Below are 24,731 nucleotides of genomic sequence, written 5' to 3'. Positions count from 1 at the left end.
AGAGAGAGACAGAGAGAAAGAGCGACAGAGAGAGAGAGGACACAGAGAGAGACAGGGCGACAGAGAGAGACAGAGAGACAGATAGATAGAGAGAGAGAGAGAGAGAGAGAGAGAGAGAGAGAGAGAGAGTCACACAGAGACAGAGATCCTGTATTTGAGGATTTTTCCTATGACACCCTTTCCCCGATTACCCCCTGTGTTCCCTCCAGTGCCCAGCCTGTTGGATAGTGCCACCACACTGCAGGAGGGTCTTCTCACCTTAGTTAATCTTGTCTAGATCATTGTCACAGACACCCCCAGAGACACGTGCTTTGCCACGTTCTCAGCATCTTCTCAGAGCAATCATCTTGACTCTCAAAATGAACCCTCAAAGTCATATATAAACATAGGCAGGTGGCCCTTGCACAAACCATGAAACAAAAGGCCCCTAACTCTGCTTCTGTCTCCATGCTCCATTTGAGTCACTGCAATGAAGTAGTCACTCTGCCTCCTATGTTGTTCCCGTGCCATCCTGAAATGGCCCTGTGACAGGTTACCAGTGAGCTCTCAAATGCTTTCCCCCTCGGGTATCCCTGAAGGATACAGGGCACTATTTGTTTAGGCCCCAGAGGGCATTATGTATTCTGTACTCATTTTAGTATGTGAACTGCCATAATTTGGCTGCTCATTAATCTTAACTTACCAGTGGCTACCATATTGTATAGCTTGAGTCTAAAGAATGACTAATTCTCTCCTGACCCTGTGTCTTCACTGTCTGCATATCAGTACTTCTAGGTTTGTCCCTGGTCCTCCCTTATCTGCCTGTATATTCATTCTTAAGGTCTCATCCACAACCCCTTTACCAGGTATGATGGGGGCAGAGCCAGTGCTAGCCTGGCACCTCACCTCTGTCTTCATTTGGGTACTCCATAGGATCTCAGATTCAGTTTTTTTTAAAGGTACATCATAGGAGGCTTGTTTTCTTCTGCTTTTATCCACCATTCCTGGATTCTAATGTTTCCTCTGTATAATTTCATCAAGCAGTCAGGACGTTTAGCCCACATAAGCAAAAAGCTGTGCATGTCCAGAACTCACGAGCTAAGGGTGCTATGGAGGTTTCCTGGCACTTGTCAGAGAGCCTGTCCTAGCTAGTGGAGTGCATAGCTCTTGCAGGCAGCTGGGTGTCTAGACTCAGAGTGCAGAGCAGGAGCATTAAGCCTCTTATTGCTTTTATTCATGAGCAGAGTGAACATTTTCTTGGTAGCAAGTGGAACAGTGGAGGAGGTGTTTCTCCCAGTTGCCTCCTTGCTGCGGATGCCTGGAGGAGCTGAAGTTGGTGTCTACCATTCCTAACCTTTGCTTGTCCTAGAGACTGGTTCTGCAGATCTTGGACTTTGACCATTCCCAGTCTCTCTGCCTAGGTACTTCCATTTTGGCTGGGTATTTCCTGAAAGTTCTGGTCTCCGTCTGTTTCCTACAGAGGAAAATTAAAAGCTGATTTGGGCTCAAACTAAGCTAAAGCTAACTGCCGATTTCACCCTCTGCACCTAGTCAGGAAGCATGAAATGAGCCTGCAGAAGGGCTGAGGCAGATCCCCTTGTGGCTTGTGACCGTAGGGAGCCCGAATGACCTTGTTCTCAGAGGTGAATCCCTGATGCTGATTAAAGATAGGAAGTGCAGAATTCAGGCTGCCCCCAACCGTGTCCTGTCTCACATATATTTTATTGCATTGTCTTTTAGCAAAAACTATCTACTGGCAATGTTGTCACTTCTATTCAATTTTGGTGTGGTTTGTAAAATGTAAGCTTCAAATGTTTTATAATTCAAGTATTAAATTAAGTATAATTTATAATTTACAGAGTAGAAACTCTCAAATTAAAACCAATTTAAGAGCACTCTCTAGGGGTATTAAGGTAGTGTTTGTAGTGGCCCCTCCCCCAGAACTGTTAGAAGCTGTCTCTCTCAGCTTTGGGAAAGAGACTGGTTTAGTGGGTGAATGCAAGATAAGGGATCAGAATCCTTCAGTTTCAAATCTCAGTTTCCCTATTGGGAGAATTAGTTATCCTTTCACATTGTACTGCCTGCCATTTGCATAAAATAAAATGTACCCTATTAGAGAAAAATTTTAATGTGCTCAGTTAATGTTGGTGTCCTTTCTGCTGTCCCTGTGATTTGGAGCATGGGGGTGGGAGTTGGGATGGGTGGGTGGATGCAGTGCCCGCTTTTCTCATTGTTGTGACAGAACACCCGACAAGAACAAGTTTAAGAAAGGCGGAATGGTCTATTTTGGCTCACACTCCCCGAGTACAGACTCTCATGGTGGTGTAGTGAAGGCAACACGAGCCTGAGGCAGCTGCTCACAGCACCCACAGTCAGAAGCAGATCACTTTGACCTGGAGCTCAGCTCCATTTTTCCTCTGTGCTCAGCCTGGGACCTTGGCCTGTGACATGCACAGTGATGCTCATGTTTAGGGCAGGGCTTTCCACTTCTTTTGACTCAATCTAGAAACTCTCTTAGATCCATGCCCAGAAAGTTGCTTGTGTTGTCTTGTGAGGGATGCTGTAGCAAGGATTGTAAACTGAAGCATTTGCACAGACGAAATATAATGCAGTCTGGAGGTTGTAAGTCCAATATCAAGGTGTCATCAGGTTGGTTCCAACTAGGGCCTCTTTCTTCCCATGCTCAAGGTCTTCCCTTTGATTGAGTTGGTCCTCATCTTAATGAGTAAGATTGGACCCCATCATTTTGACTTGAGCAACTCTTTAAGATGTCATCTTAAAAAATAGTCTCATTCTGAGGTACTTCATGGTAGGGCTTCAACTTATGAGTTTGGGGGAGACCTGCAGTCCATCATCCTACTCGCCTTAGAGATTTCCACCAGGTTTTGCACAGGGTAAGTAGTTTGAGGGGGGCCATGCTATGTCACGTCATCATGCTGAATGGTCTGAGTTTAGTGGGGAAAGGTCACTTCAGGGTTACAGGCTGAGGGGACTTTGATTGTCCAGCTGAGATAGACCACATTGGTTTTCAGCATAAATTGTGCTTTAAATCTGATGGAATTTATAGCAGTTGGGTGACAGGCCTGTGACTACTACCCCTGGGGACAACGTGGCTGTATTTGTTATATACCCATGATTCCAGAATTCTTTCTCTTTCCTTTATCTCTCTCTCCCCTAACCTAGTTACCTATCTTGATGAATCATCCATGTCATAGTCTAGCAAAATCAGGATTAAAAAAAAACCCATAAACTGTTTTTGTTTGAAAGGAGGAGTCTTGTATGTTCAGTTTCAAGGGCCATTAGTGGAGGTAGGTGCATCTTTAATGACAAAGGTGACAAAAGCTTTTTCTAGCCCATGGATATCAACCAGCAGAAAACAGTGCATTCGAATCTTGCCAGGAACCAAGTATGGGGACGTGGAAGTTGCAGGATCTACTTTGCCCCATGCTCTTATCTGAGCTGTTAGTGGAATGTTTGTCTCTGGTTGGCCATTCCATGCTTCATCTCTTCACATTCCTCCTTCTGCATGGATATCCTTTTCAGATGAACCCTCATAAACGTTGGCAGAGCGCTCAGTGATGGTTACTTTTGCTTTCAGCTTGACTGGATATGGAGTCACCTGGGAGACACACTCTGAGCATGCCCATAAGGGTGTTTCCTGGGAGGATTAACTGTGGCCTTGCTAGCAAGTCCATTCCTTCCCTGGTATCAAAGCCTATTTCTTCAAGATTCCTGTCTATACTGAAGACATCCACCTTTGTGAACTGAGCAGCTACTGGGTTCTTGGATTTTCTGTTCACATTCAGCCACTATTGAATTAGCTAGACTGTAGCCTGAAAGTTATTCTAATAAATCCATGTTCTCTCTCTCTCTTTATGAAGAGATTTATTCTCTAACTTCTGTTACTCTAGAGAACCCCAACTAATATACACTTCTAATTTTTCCCCCATTTTAAAAATCGATTGGGTCCAGTCAGCGTTGCTGCAAGCATCTGGGTATAGGGTCGTCTACTGGGAACATGGGCGATCTACTGGGGGGTCACACAGCTGAAGAAAACTCTTCCAGCAGCCATCAACTGCCAAAGGTCCTCAGTTAGGGGCGGGATGGTGGTGTGTCTTTCTCCATCCAGGCTGGACTGTTGCCTGGCTCCCTCTATTACAGGTATTGTGTAGGTAACCATGGCCGCTCTGAGTTTATGAGTACAGTTGTCCCATCAAATTCAGAAGATGATGTTTTGCCCAGGCCTCCTAGGCCTCTGACTCTTACTGTCTTTTCTTCCCATGTTCCTAGACCTTAGGGAAAGGGGTGCGATATAGATACCCTAGTTCCATTTATGTCAGAGCTGTCCACTGACAATTATGTTCTGCACGGTGACCAGGTCTGCACAGAGACACTGATGAACACCGAGCAAGAGCCACCCTGATTGATGCAGAGAGATGAGTACTTAGAAGGCCATTTGATACCACATGTTACTTGATTTTCTAAATGTGGAAAGGATCCCAGCTAGAGAAGGATAGCAGAGAGACTTGCAGTGTGCTGGCTAGTTTGATGGCAACTTTACACAAGCTGGAGTCATCTGAGAGGAGGGAGCCTCAATTGGGAAATGGTCTCTATAAGGTCAGATTATAATATAATCTGTGTGGTATTTTCTTAATTAGTGATGCTTAGGGGAGGGCCCAGCCCATTGTGGGTGACGTCATCCCTTGTCTGGTGGTCCTAGGTTCTATAACAAAGTGAGCTGAACAAGCCACGTGGAGCAAGCTAGAAAGCAGCACCCCTCCATGGCCCCTGCATCAGCTCTTGCCTCTAGGTTCCTGTCCTGCTTGAGTTCCTGTCCTGACTTCCTTTGATGATGAACAGTAATGTGGATGTGGAAGCTGAATAAACCATTTCTTTCCTAAATTGTTCTTGGTCAGGTTGTTTCATCAGGGCAGTAGTAACCTCAACTAAGGCAGGCAGATATTTAAAGAGGAATAAGCCCGTTTCAGGGAGTCCACGTGAAGCTTAAGGGCATGACAGTGACTGTACCACTGTTGATAGGGGTGTGAGAACATCCTGTGTATGCATCAGAAAAAGCGACTCATTTTGTAATAAATTAAGCTAGTTAGACGAAGATTACATACTTCCATTTAATTGCATATGTCTATTTTTGGACAAGTCTTCACATAATATTTATGTTGGGTAAGTCTGAGCTGATGGAGGAGTGTTACTATTCTGGAGGAAGATATTAATAGAGATCGGATCAAATGGTTCACTCTGAAAATCTGGCTTGGAAAATGAACGGCATAGGAAGAAATCCAGAAGGAATCTGCTGAGGGGCTCCGTGAGCATGAGATATTGGCAACTGCTGTGGTGTGAAGGTCATCATGGTGTAGGTTATTCTGGAGTCCATGTGAGGGCTGGGCACGTTCTCATGTATAATGATCATGAGGGTTCCAGAGGACAAAACTTAGGGAGGAAGATGCCATTTCCTAGTCCCTGTTAATCTGGATTGAAGAGCTCACAAACACCAGGGCCTGCTTTCTAGGTCTTACTGTTCCTTAGCCCTGAATCGTAGTCAGGAATGGGCTCTTGCTCTTTTTCTGAACCCTTGCCCTTGGATCCCAGACCTGTGCTGTCTTGCATAGCAAACCCTGGCCACAGTATCACTTCCAAAAAGAGTCACCCTGGAGATGGAAAGCACAGCCTTGATGCCAGGCCTCAGCCCATCCCTGCCTCCTGAGTGCTGGGGTTAAAGGTATGCACCACACTCCTGGCTATACAGATAGGTTTTCATTCCTTTTGTATGTGGTTGTATGTATACGTGTGTGTGTGTGTGTGTGTGTGTATGTGTGTGCGCGTGTGCACACACATGCATGGGTGTGCAAGTGTGTACTTGTACACAAATAGAAGCCAGAGGAGGATACTTGGTGTCCTATTCTATCACTCTCCACTATATTCCCCTGAGGTAGGCTCCCTCATTTCTCACTGAACCTAGAGCTAAATTTTTTCACTAGGTTGGCTTGTAGCAAGCGAGTCCCAGGTGTCTTTCCTACCCAACAATGTTGGGGTTATAGGTGTGTGTGATTATACTTGGTATTTTATGTGGGTGCTGGGGATTTGAACTCACATCCTCATGTGTACACTACATGTGTTCTTACTGCAGAGTCATAGCAATACCCCATTTTTACCTCTTTTTTTTGTTTTGTTTTGTTTTTTTTGTTTTTCGAGACAGGGTTTCTCTGTGTAGCCCTGGCTGTCGTGGAACTCACTCTGTAGACCAGGCTGGCCTCGGACTCAGAAATCCACCTGCCTCTGCCTCCCAAGTGCTGGGATTAAAGGCGTGTGCCACCATGCCCGGCTACCTCTTTCTTTTTAATCATATTTTTCCTGACCTTTTTTTGGTCTTAATTCCCCAGTCGGGTGTGGCTGGAATGACTGTCACCCCGTTTGTGTAGACTTAAGCTTGCTTATGATACTGTTTTGGGGAAGGAGTTCTTGCAGAGAGTGTTTCATCAGAGCAAGCCATAGAGTAGGTCGTAGCTGCCTGATGTCTGGGGTAAGAGCAGGTTGCTATGGTCTAGCCCTATGAAGGGTCCTAAGGTCAGAGCAACAGTAGGGAGGCAAAGTGGGAGTCCTAGGAGCCCAGGTGACTCTGGGCTAGGTCCAGGTGACCGAGGGAGGTATTTTTAGCATTGTAGACTTAGGCCTCTCAGAAACATTGGGTGGTATACTTGGGACTGGGGCCTCTGGGGCAAATGCTTAGCCCTGGGCTGGGGCTGTTTAGGGACTAAGTGGCTCTCTGGAATAGAGCTTAAGAGCAGCAGATCATCAGATAACACACAGTGTGAGCAGCCAGAGAGAGACCTCTGGGCTCTTTCATTAGGTCCCGTCAATGGCAATGCTTTTGCACACTGAGATAATTTGCACAAGACCCGGTTTCCCACTCTGAGCCCCGATACAAACACGTCTGGCTATTCAGAGAGGAGCGTTTCTGCAAAGAGGAACTCAATGCACACAGAAAAGCAACAGCAGCTCTTAAGTGCATTTGGGAGAACCTGCTATACACAGGATCCCTGTGCGGGAATCCTTCTATTTCAAAATCATTTCCTCCTGACATGCCGATTCTTTTTTTTTTTTTTTTTTTTTGTTTTTTTGAGACAGGGTTTCTCTGTGTAGCCCTGGCTGTCCTGGAACTCACTCTGTAGACCAGGCTGGCCTCAAACTCAAAAATCCGCCTGCCTCTGCCTCCCAAGTGCTGGGATTAAAGGCGTGTGCCACCACTGCCGGCGACATGCCGATTCTGTAGGGCTCAGTTAGACTTTGGCTGTGGAGTAACTTCCTTTTGAACACGTGCTTATGTATTCTGAGTTTTTACTTTGTTCTTTTTTTCTTTTTAAATTTTTTAGTTGATTCTTTATGAGTTTCACACCATGCCTCCCAGTCTCATTCATCTCCCTGACTCTCATATCTGCCCTTCATCCTTGGAACCTCTCTCCCCTAATAAAAAAGCATACATTCATTCATTCATTCATACATACATACATACATACATACATACAAACAACAACAGAAGCAAAACAAAGCATAGAAAAAAATCTCATTGTGGAAGCTGTGGTATGTCACAGTGTGTCCCACAGTCTATCCCTCTGGGCACACATCTTCACTTGCAAATGGTCATGGCAGTGAGCCATTGGTTTGGCTTGAGATCTCTGGTTTCCGTGACTCCATCAATATTGGATCCTCATCGGGACTCCTCCTAGTTATCCTGTTGTTGCCCTGTGTCATGGAGATCCTGCAGCTTTGGAATAGCAGGACTGGCCCTTTCAGGCATCCCAACCGTTCTCAGGCAATATGGACTTTGGGGTGGACCAACTCAGAGCCCTCAAAGCTCAGGGACTCATTTTCTCAATGACTCAGTCCATTCGTAAGTTCATAACTGAATGGCTGAGTTGGTCGGCACATGGGCTCTCCCTTACCTGCACCACAGGGTGAGCTCTCCTGCACTGCTCTGGCTAGGCCACCCATTGGTGTCATTGGCACGAAGCAGAGTCATCTCCTGCTCTTGTGTCCTCTGGGCCACCTGCACCCACACCTCCCAAGCCAGCTCCATTGTGCTGTCCTGTCAAGATGAGAGGCTCACTCCCGAGTGCTGCGGCCAGCTATACTGACCCCAGGGCCAGCTCTTGTGACTGCCACAGGTGGTGAGGGGCAGGGAGAGGGTTGTTATTTTATTTCTAAAAAATGAAATCCCTTTATTGTAATGAACTCATAAATAAAAACATGACACAATTCTGTTAAGGTGTCCATTCAAACACGTGCCTAGTCCAACATTTTATACATCCCAGTAAACTTCTGTATAGTTAAAAATGGCCATTCTGAACTTTCACTGTCAGTTACATTTTTATGCATTTATACACGAAAAGAAAAAAAAGTGCTGGTAGAGTTGAATCTAGAAAAATAATTAGCTTTACATTTCTTTTCATATAAATGACAGAACATAAATAAGTGGACATATGTCATGAAAGGGGATTTAGCTTTTCATTTATGTATTTGCTTATTTAGTTTGAGGCAGGATCTTATTATGAAGTTCAGGCTGTTCTTGAACTTGTCTTCCTGCCTCTGCTTACCAAGTGCTGTGATTATAAGCCTGTGTCACCATGCCTGTCCTTTTCTGTATTTTAAAAACAGGTTCCATTTATTAGTAATCTACTGATAGGGTTTGGTTGTAACTCCAAATGTTCATGTGTTAAAGCCTGAGTTCCCAGTTGGTGTTCTATTGAATGGCAAGCAAAGCTCAGGGACTCATTTTCTCAATGACTCAGTCCATTCGTAAGTTCATAACTGAATCTTCTATGATTAGGAGATGAGGGTTTGGGAGCTCGCTTTGGGAAAGTATGTCTTATCTCTGACCACTGCCTGTTCCCCTCTCTGCTTCCTGGTTGCTAGAAAGTAAGTGGTTTGTTCTCCACACACTTCCTGCTACTGTACCAGCTTCCTGCTATCACTCCCAGCCTAAAAGACAGGGGTCTGGCTGACCCTTAGATCGAACCTTTAGATCGAACTCTCTAAAACTGAACTCTCTCTAAAGCCCAAAGAAGTCCTCAGTCCTGCTCAGATATTTTGTGTCAGTGGCAAAGTGACACTTTATTAATTAATTAATTGCATCCTTAGGAACAATGGCCATTATCTTTTTGGGGGTTGGTGGAGGGGAAGAAGGGACCATCTAGTATTCCCTGACATAGCAGCTGACTGAGATGGTGCTGCACCATTCCAGGCTGGCAAATGCTCTGCTCGTTTTCCTGTCCCACACATTATTATAAAGACACTAAGTTGTATATCAGCTGTTGTCTGGTGCCTTGCTTGGTAAATCTAATGATCTCAACTAAGTACTATCTTAAGTCTATTCACGAGGCTTTTGTGGCTCAGAGAGATTAAGGGGCTTCTTCTGCCTCTACATGTGAATTAGGCTTTGAAAAGCCCCACTGTATGTGTATCAAGACGTTTTCCCTTTTAGTGTTTTCTCTAAACCTCATGGTTAGAGACAATCAAGGCATAGAGGACATGTCATGAATATGTAAAACAAATTTTCTTTATTCAGTCTTGTTAAGAGAAGCTGTAGTTTCTGTGGTGAAACCTGGAGTTATTAAAACCAGCTTGGGCTCTGCAGATCTCATTACACGTATAAACTGTCATGGAGGAGCAGTGAAGGTTGTTGTCTCTGGGATCCTGTACACGTCTGCAGCAGCAGCCGTGGTACTGGGCAGCACCCTTCTGACAGGGGCACTCTGACAGTCACAGCATAACTATACTCCTGGGTGTTTTATGAGAAGGACCACGCCTGGAAGGGCTGTGCAGTCAGGAAGTAATGGACAGAATGAACAGTCAGGCTGTTGCTCACGACACCAACTGACAGCAGGAGGGTCCCCCTTTCGTGCCACAGATATGCCCATGAGGCATCTGCAGTACAGCTCCCTAGCCAGTGATGGGCTGGGCATGGAGCAGCTAAGTGCTGGATTCCATCTGGGAGTGGCACCCCTTGTACCTGTGAGGCCTCGGGAATGACTGTTGGCAGCCATTTAAACAGGTGCTCCCAGCTGGGGAGAATTACATGCGAAGAAGACCCGACAGGAAGCAAGCTGGCTTCCAATAGGCTACTCATCACACAGCTCAGCGTGGCTCAGGGGGAGTCCACAGGACTAGATAGGCCTGTCAGCTGGATTCCTGCTTGTGGTTGACCTTGAAACCTGGCGTTCTACACAGGAGGGACATTGTCAGCCCCAGGAAGCAAAGACTCCCCTGGAATTGTTTTTTACTTTCTCTAAGGAAGCCTGAGTCTCCTGATGAATTAGACTTCGAAATTTTCGGAGAAAAACAGTGAGCAGGGCCGAGGCCCCTGGATGTTATTTTGTGTTCCCGTAGGTTTTCATGGTCCTGGATTTATGGGAAGGAGAATTATAACCCAGATTTGACAGTCTCTCCCTTCAGGAGGGAGAATTAGCCTTTTAGTTTATGTCATTGAGCAATGCCTGGGTCCACATATTTTCCACTGCAGCTGAGCACCATTGCCAGTCTGGGAAATGTTGCCCCAGGCATGTTTCACTTGGGGATTAAGTCCCATGCACCCTATTCTTCAACCCTTGCCACTGTACTTGGGCCCCTCCCACCTCCTCCCCCTTATTTGTAAACCGTGAACCTTTTCATCCGGTTCTGTTTTACAAGCCAGACTTGTGCTCCTAGCTTTTATTCTTATGAAAATGGTTTCTTTGCGACATTGCATGCAGGCTAACAGGGCTGTGGAACTGCCAAGGGCAGAGGCTTGCAGTTTGTAGTTCCTCTGGGTAGCTTAGTCTAGCCCCACTGGGAACAGATGTCTCAAAAGCCTTAACTTTATGTTAGTTTTCATTCCTACAGACCTCTTGGGGATTCTGTGTATATGTGGTATATGTGTATGTGTTCAGGTGTATGTACATCTATGTGTGTGTGCATGTGTGTGTGTGAATACATGTGGAGTCTAGAAGACTATTTTGGGTGTCTTCCTCAATCATTCACCTAATTTATTTATTTAAAACTATATGTATGTGTGTGTGTGTGTGTATGTTTGAGTATATGCATGTGAGTGCATTTGCCCTTAGAGCCCAGTGGTATTGGATTCTCTAGAGGTAGAACGAGTGGTTCTGAGGCAAGCAGTGTGGGTTTTGGAACCCAACTTAGGTCCTCTGCAAGAGAAGTATGCACACTCCTCCCACGAGTCATACCTCTAACAACTATTTTATTTTTTGAGACAGGAACTTTTTTCTAGTTTTATTCTGTTGCTATTATAAACCACTGACCAAAGTCAAGTTGGGGAGCAAAGAGTTTATTTGGCTTACACTTCCAGATCACCGCTCATTATTGAGGGAAGTCAGGGTGTGAACTCAAAACAGGCAGGATGGAAGAATGTTACTTACTGGCTCACGCTCTGGCTGGCTCACATCTGTTTTCTTATATAGCTGAGAACCACCTGCCTAGGGACGGTGAGACCCACAGTTGGCTGTGACCTCTGGCCTAATTACTAATCAAGACACCATCCCATAGACCTGCCCACAGGAGAATCCCATCTAGCCAATTCCTCAATCAAGGCTTTCCTCTCCTAACTCTAGTGTGCCTAGTGGACAATTAGAGTGCACTAGGACAAGGTCTTTCATTGAACCAGGTGTTTCATGATGTGGGGAGACCAGCTGACCAGCAAGCTCCATGATCCTCTGGTCCCCATCTGCCCAGTGCCATTGTGCCTGGCTTTTTATATGGGACAGGGAGTCCGAACTCAGGTCCTCACGCTTTTGAGGCACGCACTTTACCGATTGAGCTGTCTCTCTGGTCCCGGGATTCTTAACTAGGCTATAATGATCTCACTGCCTGGATAAAAGATAAAGAGTTCCAGAAGAGGACAGAGGGATGTGTTTCGGCCCTGCCTTTTTGTCCTGGTCTCATAGGGCCACGCCTCACACCTCCCTTGCACGCATGGGGTGTGTTCCCTAATGCCTTTCTCCTGCTTGGCATTGAGCTAGAAGTGCTACACCCAGCAGGAACTAGTACTGTTGGCTGCTCCCACAGGCCCTCCACTGGACTGGCGTCTCAGCTGAAAGTCTTCAGTTGTACTTGTGACTTCAGGCTATTTTCGTGTAGCCTGCTTATTCAAAACCTTACCAAAATTGGGTCTGACTAATGGCCCTCTTCAAGTGGGATTGATCTTAGCTTGATTATGTGTTTTCTTTCTTCCTTTCCCTCAATTTCTGGATGGCTTATGTTCCAGTGACTGTGATTGGAGCATTCCAGTGCAGTCAAGGACACAAACTACGCTCCTTAGGTAGATAACTAGAGGGCGCAGTTCTGGTCATTTGCCAGACTGATCTTTTCCATCAGCACTGAATGCCCCGGAAACAAACGAACAAACAAAAACTGGTACAGAGCTTTAGGCCTGAGGTTAAAAGGTGAAGAAACTAAGCTGCTTGAGTTGAAGGATCCAGGAGACTCTGCTCTGTTTGTTCTTCATTCACTCCTTGGCATTCATTTTTAATTAGGACGTGAACCCCAGATGGCAGGGCTTATCTGCTTGTGTTGAGTGACAACCTGTAAGTCGGGTTCAGTAAGGGAGAAGGATGTTCTGTCAGTCTGGTGCCTCGGTCTCTGGCAAGTGTATAGATTTTGACTTAATACCTCTCGCTGTTTCTTAGGCACCCCCTTGATACCGACTTTTAGTGTAACAGATTGGAATGGATAAGACAACAGGAAAACATCTTGCAATGCAACCAGAGCAAACTGTGGGGCTTGGGAGCCGGCTCAGCAGTTAAGAGGGCTTGCTGCTCTTGTCGAGGATCTAGGTTCAGTTCCCAGCATCCATATGGTGGCTCAGAAACACCTGTAACTACATATGGTCCTGGGGACCTGATATCATCTTCTGGCTTCCACGGACACCTGGATTTACATGTACACACACACAGCTTTTTGGCAGGGGGAGGACTTAATTAAAAGATTTTTATCCCTTCTGGGAACTTAGTTTTTTAAACCAAGTATGAAAATATTTCACATCTCTCTATTACCACTGATGCAAGTAATAACCAGTCAGCATCACCCACAGGGAATGGCGGGGCCAAAGAGAGGAGAATAAGCCTATAGTCTGTGATTTCTTCGTCACTCTTCCCTGTTAGCCTTGGTATTGCTGAAGTTTCCTTGGAAAAAATTGTATTTTAGATAAAATACATTGACTTAAGATTTGAACTGAGTTTAACATTTTCTTTATTAAAATATATGCTTTAAAATGTTTATACTTAAAAATATAATCGATTTAGACCCATAATCTCATTCATTTCCTATTCCTTACCCAAGTAGAGGGTCAACTCATTTACAAAAATGCCACTTAAGACATCAAAAAACATTAAATTTTTGTCAAACCATTTGCATTATAAAATTTTCTAGCACAGGATCTGGCGAGTTGACTCAGTAGTTAGGAGCACTGGCTGCTTTAGTAGAGGACCTGGGTTCAGTTCTCAGCACTCATATCATAGCCGACAAACACCCAGAACTTGTTTTAGGGATCTGACCCCCTCTCCTTAGGCACCTGGTACAAATGTGTGGGGGCAAACACTTGTATACATTAAAGTAGAAGAAAAAAATTGATTATCCAGTGATTCAACTTTTATTGACTGTTTAGCTTACAGCTTTTATTTTTTTGCCAGTTTTATTGAGACCTAACTGACAAATATACATGTTCAAACACATATAAACATATGTATTCAGAGTGTACAATGAGATACTTTGACATGATTGTGAAGTGATTGCTGTAATCAATGTAGTCACCACTTCTGTTACCCACATAGTATGCATGTATGTATTTATAGTCAGGACACTTAAGGTCTCTTTAAGCAAAGTTTAAGTATATAATAGAGTAGTGCTAACATGGTGTGTGTTAGTAGCAACAGCCTAATGTACGAACAACCCAGGTCTCTAAGACTGGGACAATGAATAAAGAAAATATGGGATTTATGTATAATGAGAATCTGTTCAGTCTTAAAATAGAATGAAATCCTGTCATGTCTTACAGTATGATTAACCTGCAGGACATCAATGATGAAGAAAAACAGGCACTGAAAAATGACACTGTGTGATCTTGCTTACATATGGAATCTAAAACTCGTGAGCAGAGAGAGTGATGTTTTCCAGGGGCATGGGGGCGCTGGTGAGTGGGGAGATGTTGGCCAAGGGTTTAACATGAGTCCTGCAAGACCTATTGATTTGGTGTGGACTGAGAGAGAAGTCCACATGATGTAGAGCAGCTGCTGCCTGTACTCAGCGAGGCCCCGAGACTGACTCCCACAGGGTAGCCAGGGAAGAGCTTGATATGCTGGGACTCTGGTTGGTTTGGGCTCTGCCCAGCTCTCTTCTAACAACGCCCTTGGCGTCTCTCTTTCCTGACCTGTACACACTGCGCACACATATTCCTCTCTGAGCAATACGCCTAACAACCTTGGACTAGGGCACCACCACCTGATGTCTTAGTCGGGGTTTCTATTCCTGCACAAACATCAGGACCAAGAAGCAAGGTGGGGAGGAAAGGGTTTTTTTCATCTTACACTTCCATACTGCTGTTCATCACCAAAGGAAGTCAGGACAGGAACTCACACAGGTTAGGAAGTTGGAGCAGGAGTGGATGCAAAAGCCATGGAAAAATGCTGCTTACTGGCTTGCTTTCCTTGGCTTGCTCAGCTTGCTTTCTTATAGAACCCAGGACTACCAGCCCAGGGATGGCACCACTTACAATGGTCCCACCCACCCTTGATTACTATTTGAGAAAATGACTTATAGCTGGATCTCATGGAGGCATTTCCTCAAGGGAGGCTCCTTTCTCTGATAACTCCAGCTTGTGTCAAGTTGACACACAAAACCTGCCAGGACACCTGTACTGGGCTACATGTACACTCTCTAGAAACTGAGACAGAGTTCTCATCCTCTTACAACAGACTTAGTTTCTGATTAGATATATTCCCAATGTATGTTGTGTATGAAGAATGGAAGGGGGATGTTTCTGTTTTTCCTGGGTTTGGGCCAGCTTGGCTAATCCACTGGAAGCTGGCATGACATTAGAATAAGGCAACCAGGAAGGCAGAGAAGGAGTTAGAGGAGATTAAGAACGAGGCTCTCTTCATTCCACAGTCCCTGCGGAACCAGCCTCTTGGTCTGGGTCTTTGAGGAATTTCTGAAATTTCCGTGGCAGTTGGTCAGGTCAGGAGACTCTTCACCTACCTGTGGTTCTTGGGCTCTCCAGAGCAGGGAGCTGAGATTTATCTTTCTGTCCATGTCTCTCGAGTTCCTCTGAGGTTGTCCTGGAGAATGGCAGGTGCTTCATGGCTTGGCCTGTATGACCATTTATTTCCTATCTTTCATACCCTCTGCATTGGTCCCAAAGTTTACCTTTGCCTTCTGTGTTAGTTATTTGTAGGTGGGACGAGATACCTGATATGAAACACCTTAAGGGAGGAAGGGTTTATTCTGGCGTATAGTTGAGGAGTAAGGCTTGTCTTGGAGGGGAAGGCATGGTGGCAGGAGAATGAGGTGGCTGGCCACGCTGCATCCACAGTCGGAGCAGAGAAGACTGCTGGTGGTTAGCTGGCTTTCCCCTGTGCCGTGCAGGACCCCAGCATAGGTTCGGAGAGTCTTCCTACGTCGATTTATCAAGAAACTCCCTCACAGACATGCCCAGATGTGTGTTCCCAAAGTGATTGCTAATTTCAAGTTGGCAAGATCAACCATCATAGCAACCCATTTCCCAAGTTGGCACACATATCTGTAAGGGCCTAGCTCCAGGGCTGTGTGGCATGCTTTCTTTCAGGGACTAAGAGCTTCCTTTTCAGCTCACCCCCTGCTCTCAGCTCTGCTGTCTGTCTGAGGGGTGGTCCTCCCACTCTGCTGTCTGAGGGGTGGTCCTCCCACTTTGCTGTCTATCTGAAGGGTGGTCCTCCCACTCTGCTGTCTGAGGGGTGGTCCTCCCACTTTACTGTCTGTCTGAGGGGGTAGTCCTCCTATCCTGCTATCTGTCTGAGGGATGGTTCTCCCTTTTGACTGATTGGCATTGCAGGAGGATGCACAGGCCCCTAGTTCCACGAAGGGAGTAAATTTCACTCTTGGCTCCAGCCATTTGGTTCTCTCTGGCTCTTAGATGCCGAAGACAGTTATCCTGCCAGATTTCAACCCCTATTTTTTCATGTCTCTTCAAAAAGAAACAAACCTGCCAAAAATCTCCCTTCAGTTTAGACACAACACTTCACAGCGTTGCTGTTAGTCTTTCGGCCATATCCTGAGGGTAGTGGGGGAGTTCTGTCTCCACTGCAGACAGAATCTTCATGTAGAAGTCATTCTGGTCTGCACCTTTTATGTTTAATGCACAATTCAGTAACAACACATATACACAAACCACACATGCACACATGCACTCACACATATATTCTATCATGCGCATACACATACACACACACACACACCTCATATACACCACACACATAGTACATGCTATATCCCCCACTCACTGTGGGAGTAAGATGGAACATTCTGTCTATACAATTTTTAGTACTGTTTAAGGTTCACAGACACATGAGAGACTAATTAATCATGTTAGGCAGTTTCACACATTCGGCGAGCAGGTGAAAGACAGCATTGTAATATCATGTGAACCTTAAGAAAAAAGAGACAACTTCTTTAGTTGGTGCACTGCTGACCACAACCCAGGAAGGATCCTTCTTTCTGAGGTTGCAGGGGGGTGGCAGGCTATCACCCATACCAGACAAGTGCTCTACCACAGAACTGTATACCCCAGCCCCATTGGAGGCCTTTAATTAAAACTAGTTTTGATCTGTATTTTAGTCTCATTTTAATTTTGGTGACTCAACAACTTCATACCTGGAGAGTGCTTTTCTTTTCTAGGCTGAGGTTCAAGGGACTGGAGAAGGCAGCCGTACCTATGCTTATGATTTCCACCTTGTCTATGTGTCTTTATAGCAATTGAGTGAATAACCCAAGCATGTGGTGAGTGAGTGCCTCTTGGGCCTCATGGGCCTCTCGCCCTGAGTGTTATAGGTCTCTCAGAGGTCAGGGAAATGGCTGTGGGCTGTGGGGTGTGCACAGATGCAAGGTGAATCCCTGCAGATGGCCAGGACGAGGCACCTAGATGAGGACTGGACTGTTGAGGAGAATGAACACCAAAATTAGGGTGGGGGAGGGTGTGGCTTAGCTTGCCTGCAGGTGTGGCTTGTATAGGCTGTGGTTCTGTTCAGTTTATGAGAGGTGTGGTGTAGGCATACATTTTTTTGCAACCTGCTTTAATAAGGGTTCAACCTCTCTTCTAGCCCAGCAGAGGTAGTGGAAGAGAAAAGTTGTTAGGATTTGGGGGAAGTGGATCTGTTCAGCAGTAGTTCTTTGGGGCAGGGGAGGGGCAAGCTTGATCTTGTTTGGCAGCAGTTCAGTTCTGTAGCAAACACCAACTACAACTCAGCAGCTGCAGACCAGTCCCCTAGGCAGGCAGACAGCACACACGAAGTGGCAGCCACAGACTAGTCCTTTCAGCAGGCTGACACCAGGCATGAAACAGCAGCTGCTGTTCACTGGGACCTCAGAGGTATTAAAAGTAGGATGTTAAAAAAAAAAAAAATTATGCCTACAGGTGGCGCCCAACGTGGCTTAGGCATAATGGATAACTCCGCTTCTAATGTGGTAGAGGAAACCATAGATCATGAGGGGTTAGCAATGTTGCTTAAGGAGATTGCCAAAATGGCAGCCACTGCCTCTGGGTGGTCTTCTACTGTGTTCCCAGAGGGGGTTTTCTGATTTTGCTTCATAGTTTTCATAAGTTTGGAGGGAAAGCTGAAAGCTCAGAAGGGCCACTCAATTCTCTTCTTTCTATTAGAAAGGATTGCAGAGTTGGCTTTGCTCATAGAGAGTTTGTGACTAGAGGGCCAAATGATTGGAAAGCAAAAAAGAGCCAGGGAGAGCAAGCAGAACAATAGTTCTGGCTTGGTGAATGAGACCGGGCACGATGAACTAGGGAAAGAAAATAGGCTGGAAGGTAAAGGGCAGCCCCGCCCTGCTCCAGGTACTTTCACTACCAGGTGCCTAAAGCAACTCAGTGAGACAGGGGCTGGGAAGAGCAGGAGGTGGTGCAGGGACAAAGGGTTAGTGTGCAACCGAGTGCACCACAGAGCATTTGCTTAGGCCTGTGGAAAGGACTTCCTGTGTGCCGTCTGCCTGTCTAGGGGACTGGTCTGCAGCTGCTGAGATGTATTTGGTGTTTGCTACAGGACTGAACTGCTGCCAAAGAAGATCAAGGTGCCCCCATTCCACCCCACCCCATCCCACCCCTCGCCCAAGAACTATTGGTGAGCAGGTCCACTTCCCCCAGATCCTAATAACTTTTCTCTTCCACCACCTCTGCTGGGTAATGGGCTAGAGGAGAGGTCGAACCCTTATTAAAAGTATGTTGCAAAAAAATGTATGCCTATAGCATGATCTCACAGATATCACCTCACTTCCTGCTAATGTATACACGCCCCCCCCCCATTTGTACTCCCGTTTGTACACACCAGGAGCAATCCTTTCCTAGTTTATGTTATCTTCTTTCCAGATTCAAATGCACCCTGGGGCTGTGCACTTAGGACTCCTTTAGTGGAATGGCAAGGTCACAGCAGGAGGCTGGCTTCAGCAAATGCAAGAAGGCAGGTCTCTCCTTGCTTGTCCACCGGTGGGCTTTTGCATTGCAATAAAATATACATTTATAATTTACCTTCTGTGTTGGTTTCCTTTGTTTTGAGACCGGTTTTCTCTGTGTAGCAAAGGTTGGATTAGAACTCTTGATCCAGGCATGTATCACTACACTTGGCTCAAATTTACTACTTAAAAATGTTTTCCTTTATTTTAATTTTATGAACGTAAAAATACACCACATGCATGTGATGCTCTTGGAGCCAGAGGAGAGCATCAAATTGCCTGGGGATGGAATTATAGACATGTGAGCTGCCATATGGTTGCTGGGAATTGACCTGGGTCCTCTGGAAGAACAATCAGTGCTCTTAATCTCAGAGCCATGTTTTCTAACCCACTAAAATTTACTACACACACACACACACACACACACACACACACACACACACAGCCATGTTTTCTAACCCTCTAAAATTTACTACACACACACACACACACACACACACACACACACAGAGTCATTAGTCCTAAGTATACTCACTTTGTTATGTACTAGATGTCTGGATCTTGCAAAACAGGAACTGAACCCACAAAAACCAGACACGGGAGAGCTTTGCTTGTTGAAGCCTAAGGTCCTTTCTAGGAGGGCCGAGCAGGAAGCTCATCCCTGGATGTTCTCATTCTCAGATTTTGAGGCAGGCTTATAGGTACACGGTAGTAGGAGCTGAGAAACCATTCACGATATACGTGCCCACTAGAAATTGTGCTTAGTGTCAGGGCCTAGTGTCAGGACATTTTTACTACATTTATTGTGTACATGTATGCGACCATGTGCTTGCCATGGTACACATGAAGAGGCCAAAAGACAGCTTGTAAGACTTCTCTCCTTCCACCCTGTGGTCTCAGGGGGTTGAACTTTAGTCATGGGTTTTGCTGCAAATGCCTTTGCCTACTGAGATGTCTCATTGGCTGCTTAGTGGACCTTTAAAAAATAAGTATTTGGGGTATGTGGTGACTGAGCCCTGCCTATATTCATCCTGTGGGTCTTATTATAATGCTTCATTGTGCTGATATCTGCTTTCCAGCAGGCGGCTCCTGGGCAATGGCCCCAACTTAGCACAACCAGTCCATATCTGAGCCTGCATTAAGTCATGTGTCACTCAGCATGTGGGTAGTCTAATTCAATATGGATGCTGGCCTTGCTAGCTTATGAGGAGTGGCTAGGCCACAGCAGGAACCTGGGTATCAGTAAATACAAACAGAGGCTTATTTTCTTGCTAGTTTAGAGACCAACTGTCTTCCTTAGTTCTTGCCCATGATTTGGGCCATATTCTCTGTTGTCTTGGTGTCTCCAGCTTGGATGGTCTTGGTTGTGGCTAGTTCTCTCTTGTCTGGTTGTCTGTGGTTACTCGGCATTTACTAGACTGTACTATCATGGACTGGGCTGAGGTTCCTCAAGGGATTCTGAGACCTTCCGTGTAGGTATAACAGCCGGGCACCCTGTCCAGTCTTCCCTCACCTGACAGGACAGGGCTCATTTCTCCCCTCATAGGCCTGCATCGTCTCTTTGTTTGCTGGAAGGTCTTGTTGTAGAATGCAGTTCTCAGAGAAAAGCAATGACCAGTTTCATCATTTCAGCTGTGCTTGTGTGCAAGCATCAATCATCCTAAGGCCTGTGGACTGTTGGCATTTACTTGTGGAAGGAGAGGGGAGGCATTGGATGCTTCCCTGAGTATCCAGCTGTTCCTACCAGCCGTGTGCAATACAATTCTGCCATAATTACACATGGCCTCATGGGACACAGGGAGGGTATAGAGTACATAGGCTGGAGGCCGGGGTCCATCTAAGAGAAGAAGCCATCATTCCTGCTGGGTGAAGACCTTGCAGTGTTGTTGGAGGTATAGAATGAGGTTCCAAGCACTGGGTCCATATGAGGCTAGAGTTCCATGTTGTTTACCATTGTGTATCAGGCGGGAAGGGGCATCAACCTGTGCCTATGAGCTGGCAATGGCTCTGAAGGCCCTGCCACATACCTGTTCACTGGGGGCTCCCATCGCAGGTCAGATGCGGTTGCGGGCAATGTCAGGTATTCTGGCAGAATGTCTGGGAAGAGGTTTCAGTGGAGAAAGGCCTTCTGGAACCTCACAAATAAGGGCTGCTGCTCACGACCCGTGAGTCATACACACAGGGCTTCTTCTGGCCGACTCTCAGTTCTGGCAAGCTTGTTAGTCCAGGTGGAACAGGACCCTGAGCTGGCCCAGCTGCTCTCCTCACGGGTGTTTAGGGAGGCTCAAATGTTGAGTAGGCACCTACTATCTGCATGGGCTTTAGAAAGTCATAAAGGCATGGAAACACACCGGGAGAAGAGGGTGAGGGGTTGACGGAGAGAGGGAGCTGCGGTGGCCAAGATGGGGCAGTTTAGACAGTAGCAAGTGTTGGATGGATCCAGGGCTGACAGAGAGAGGACAACACCAGAGTGTTGGGTGGGGGAGGCAGAGTGGGGGACGGCAGGAAACAGCCAAGGGGGAGTTGAGGGGCTGGGGCTGATGCAGGGTCTAGAGAGCTGCCGCAGGACCAGATTGCATGACTCCAGCCAGCAGGAAATCATTGCAGAGCTGAGAGATAGTATATTCCAATGTTTCCTTTTAGAGAGCTCTCACAGTTGCTGGTTTGAGTCCAGAGTGGAGCCAGGTGGGGGGTGGCAAGAGGCAGCTGGCATCTGCTCGGTCTGTACCAGGCAGTGGCAGCTAGAGCAGCCTCTGTGGGGCATTAGAACCCTGGGGGTCCCCTGCATGTAGCCGGCAGAATTGCCCATGGTTTAGAAGCAGGCTGAGGAAGAAGAGGAGGGAGGGCTCACTCTAAGTCCCTGGCAGATATGATGCTTCCAGTTTTGCAGCTGGAGAAGGGAAAAAGAGAGGCAGGGCTGGGCACAGCTACTCCAGTTATACGGCTCCGCTGGTAGGTGTGAGTGTGGGGTTTGTAGAGAGGTCTGAACTGGTGATGAGCATGCTGGGAGGGAGGTGGCTTTCTTTTTGTCCATCCCTGGTCCTTTTAGGCTGCTTGTCCAAACCCCATGAACTGGGTGGTCTGTGAAGCAATTGATACCTTAACCTTCTGCAGGAGGCAAAGCCCAAGGTGCTCCCACAGATTTGGTGTCTGATAACCACTGTTCCCCGACTCGTAGAGAACACCTTCACCCTGGAACTTCATATGACGGAAGGGTCTTTCAAGTCCCCTTTAAATGTATTTTTAATTATGTGTATGTATGTATGTATGTATGTATGTATATACATTATTATACATAATTATATGTGTGTGTGTGTGTGTGTGTGTGGGTGGGGGTATGTATACACGAGAGCAATTGCTTGTGGAGGCCAGAAGAGGGCATCTGATCCTCATGAAGTTGGAAGTTACAGACAGTAGTGTTGGTGTATGTATGTATGTATGTATATATGTATGTATGTATGTATGTATTTACTTACTATTTTATTGGGCTATTCTACTTCTACTTCTCTTCCAACCCTATTTCACCCTTCCAACCCCCCAACACCAGGTAGGAGAGAAAGAAGGTTAGAGGGGAAAGAGGGCATAGATCTTTCAGCCAACAAAATAGACTACTTCCTGTTGATTGGGGCATTGCGTTCCTTGGAGCAGGTCCAGTCACCCTCAGCAGCTTATCTCCAATGTCCTCTTCTCGTCTCTTAGCTCATGAACACTTGACACACCCTCACCAGAGCAACCTTCTTCTCTGGAGCACCTCCTGCCCATCTTGGGTCTCTGGCATGTAGACTCTCTCCAGAGTCCCCAGAATTAAACTGTCTGTAGTCATGCCCCTCCTAGAGCACAAGACAGTCATAGCCAGCGGCTGTGGACAAACTGAAGCAGCCTCATATCCCACACCTGGAATGAAAATGAAACATATCTGTATGGCATGACTGGGTTTTTCAAAGAAACCAAAATTCTCACTATGCAGTAGTGAATCACTTGATATGGGTTCTGGGAACCAAACCTTTGCCAGAGGATGCGAGCTCTTAACTGCTAAGACATCTCTCCACATGCCCCTCCCCTTTTTAAAGAAAGGCATCGAACCCATTAATCCAGGCTCTCTCCTTATGATCCAGTTCTCCCCCAAAGACCTCGGTTTCTAACGCTGGCAACACGGGAGTTGACATTTGATCAAATGAATTTACACAACAGCATATGGAAAATTGGTTTGCATTAGGACCATATGGAGGGAAAAGCTTACAAGACAAAGAAGGATGGTGTTTGCTAAAGTAAAGCAACAACAATTAAATAACGATATCCAAGGATCAAGAACACTCTGCGCTTTATATGTCTCAACAGAGAAGGCATGTGTGTACTGTATGCTGTGATGGTTGGTCTTGACTGTCAACTCAGCAGGATCAGGAATCACCCAGAAGACACACCTCTGTGTATGTCCGCGAGGGGCTTTCTCGGCTGGATTAATTTAAATGGGAAAAAGCAGCCTAAATGTGGGTGGCCCTACTCCATGAGATAAGTTCTTAGATCCAATGAAACAAGAACATGAGCTTGGCTCGCTCATTTTGTGTGCGTGTGTATGGTGTGGCCAGCTCAAGTTCCTGCCCCAATGCCTCACTCCCCCTCACTGATGGATCATACCCTTAAACTGTGAGCTAAGATTGTTGTTGCCAAGTATTTTGTCACAGCATTGAGCAGAGTAACTATTTTACCCGCGTAGGGTTCCTTGCTTGTTAGAAACATTATAGAGTGTATTAGTTACCTTTCTTGTTGCTATGACAACCAGCCTTCCGAAAGCAAGTTAAGGGAGGTAAGGTTCATTTAGAGTAGTTTAGAGGACACAGTCTACCATGCTGGGGAGGCAGGCAGGTCTGTGGCAACAGAACTTGTTGATCAGTTTCAAGGATCAGGAAGCAAGAGACCAGGGCAGAACTGGGACCTGCCTATAACCCATGAGGCCTGCCACTTCCTGTGACCCACTTCCTCTGCAGCCCCACTTCCTAAAGGTTCCACAACCTTCCAAACTGTGTCACTAACCGGGACACAGTGTTCCAACACATGAGCCTGTGTGTGTGTGTGCGCGCACGCGCGCTCGAGTGTTCGCTCGAAGAGGGGGAAGGTTGGGGTAGGTGGTGGCATTTTATATGTAAATGGTAGCACATGGTCTCCTTTCCCTGTCTTTTGGGTTCCTCATAACTCTTGTAAAGTTGCCTTGCTCTGTCACAACTTTGGGAAGCTTGGTGCTTCTAGATTTAGGGCGGTGACTTCCATCTCTGCAGTTTTGTCCCAAGTCCGTGGAGAAGCTGGCTTGTGGCAGTGTCATGCAGGCCCAGCTCTGTCTGTTTGGAAACACTTTCTGTGACTTCTGCCATGGCTGTCTCCTAAGTTCATATGGGCTCCTCCCTCTTTCTTGATGATGGTCCTTGAACTGTCTGTGGCTTGAACCTCGCGTCTGCAATCTTTCTTTGTTATTTTGGGGGTGTTAGAAAACCTCTGCTTCATAGTGGCTTACGTCATATCCATGCTTACAGAACTTGGGTCTGTTTTTCTGAACTCACTGTTCTGATGTTGCAGTTATGGTATTTCAGTGAAAACATTACTTGAAAGTATTTACCATTTTAAAATGAAGTTTCTACATAAAATATGAAATATACCTCAAACAAGGGATAAAATCCAGCCCAAGGCTCAGGCAGTAGCGGAATGTGAGAGCGTCTGTCAGCACAAACGTGGCTCTGAGTGCTTGTTAGCACGCCATGACCCTTCTCTAGGATTAAGCTCACCGTTTTCCTAACTTCCCTTTGTGGGAGTGATTAGAGCTAAATCTGTTGACTGTCCTAAAACTTCAGTGAAACTAGAATGAGGAATCTAATGCTGGAACATTCTTTAGTGCAGTGTCTTAGTTAGGGTTTTACTGCTGTGAAAAGACACCATGACCAAGGCAAGTCTTATAAAAATCAACATTTAATTGGGGCTGGCTTACAGGTTCAGAGGTTCAGTCCATTATCATCAAGGTGGGAGCATGGCAGTATCCAGGCAGGCATGGCACA

General features: G+C 46.1%; 1 protein-coding gene across 11 annotated transcripts in view; it reads left to right on the top strand.

The window, feature by feature from the left end:
- Positions 1 to 24,731, top strand: part of Ryr2 (ryanodine receptor 2) — a 562,694-nt gene that overhangs the window by 24,089 nt on the left and 513,874 nt on the right. The window lies entirely within an intron of this gene.

Source organism: Mus caroli, chromosome 13, assembly GCF_900094665.2.
Source record: "Mus caroli chromosome 13, CAROLI_EIJ_v1.1, whole genome shotgun sequence".
In the NCBI taxonomy this organism is placed as follows: Eukaryota; Metazoa; Chordata; class Mammalia; order Rodentia; family Muridae; genus Mus; species Mus caroli.
Note: the sequence above shows the minus strand (reverse complement) of the source record. Positions and strands in the feature narration are given on the sequence as shown.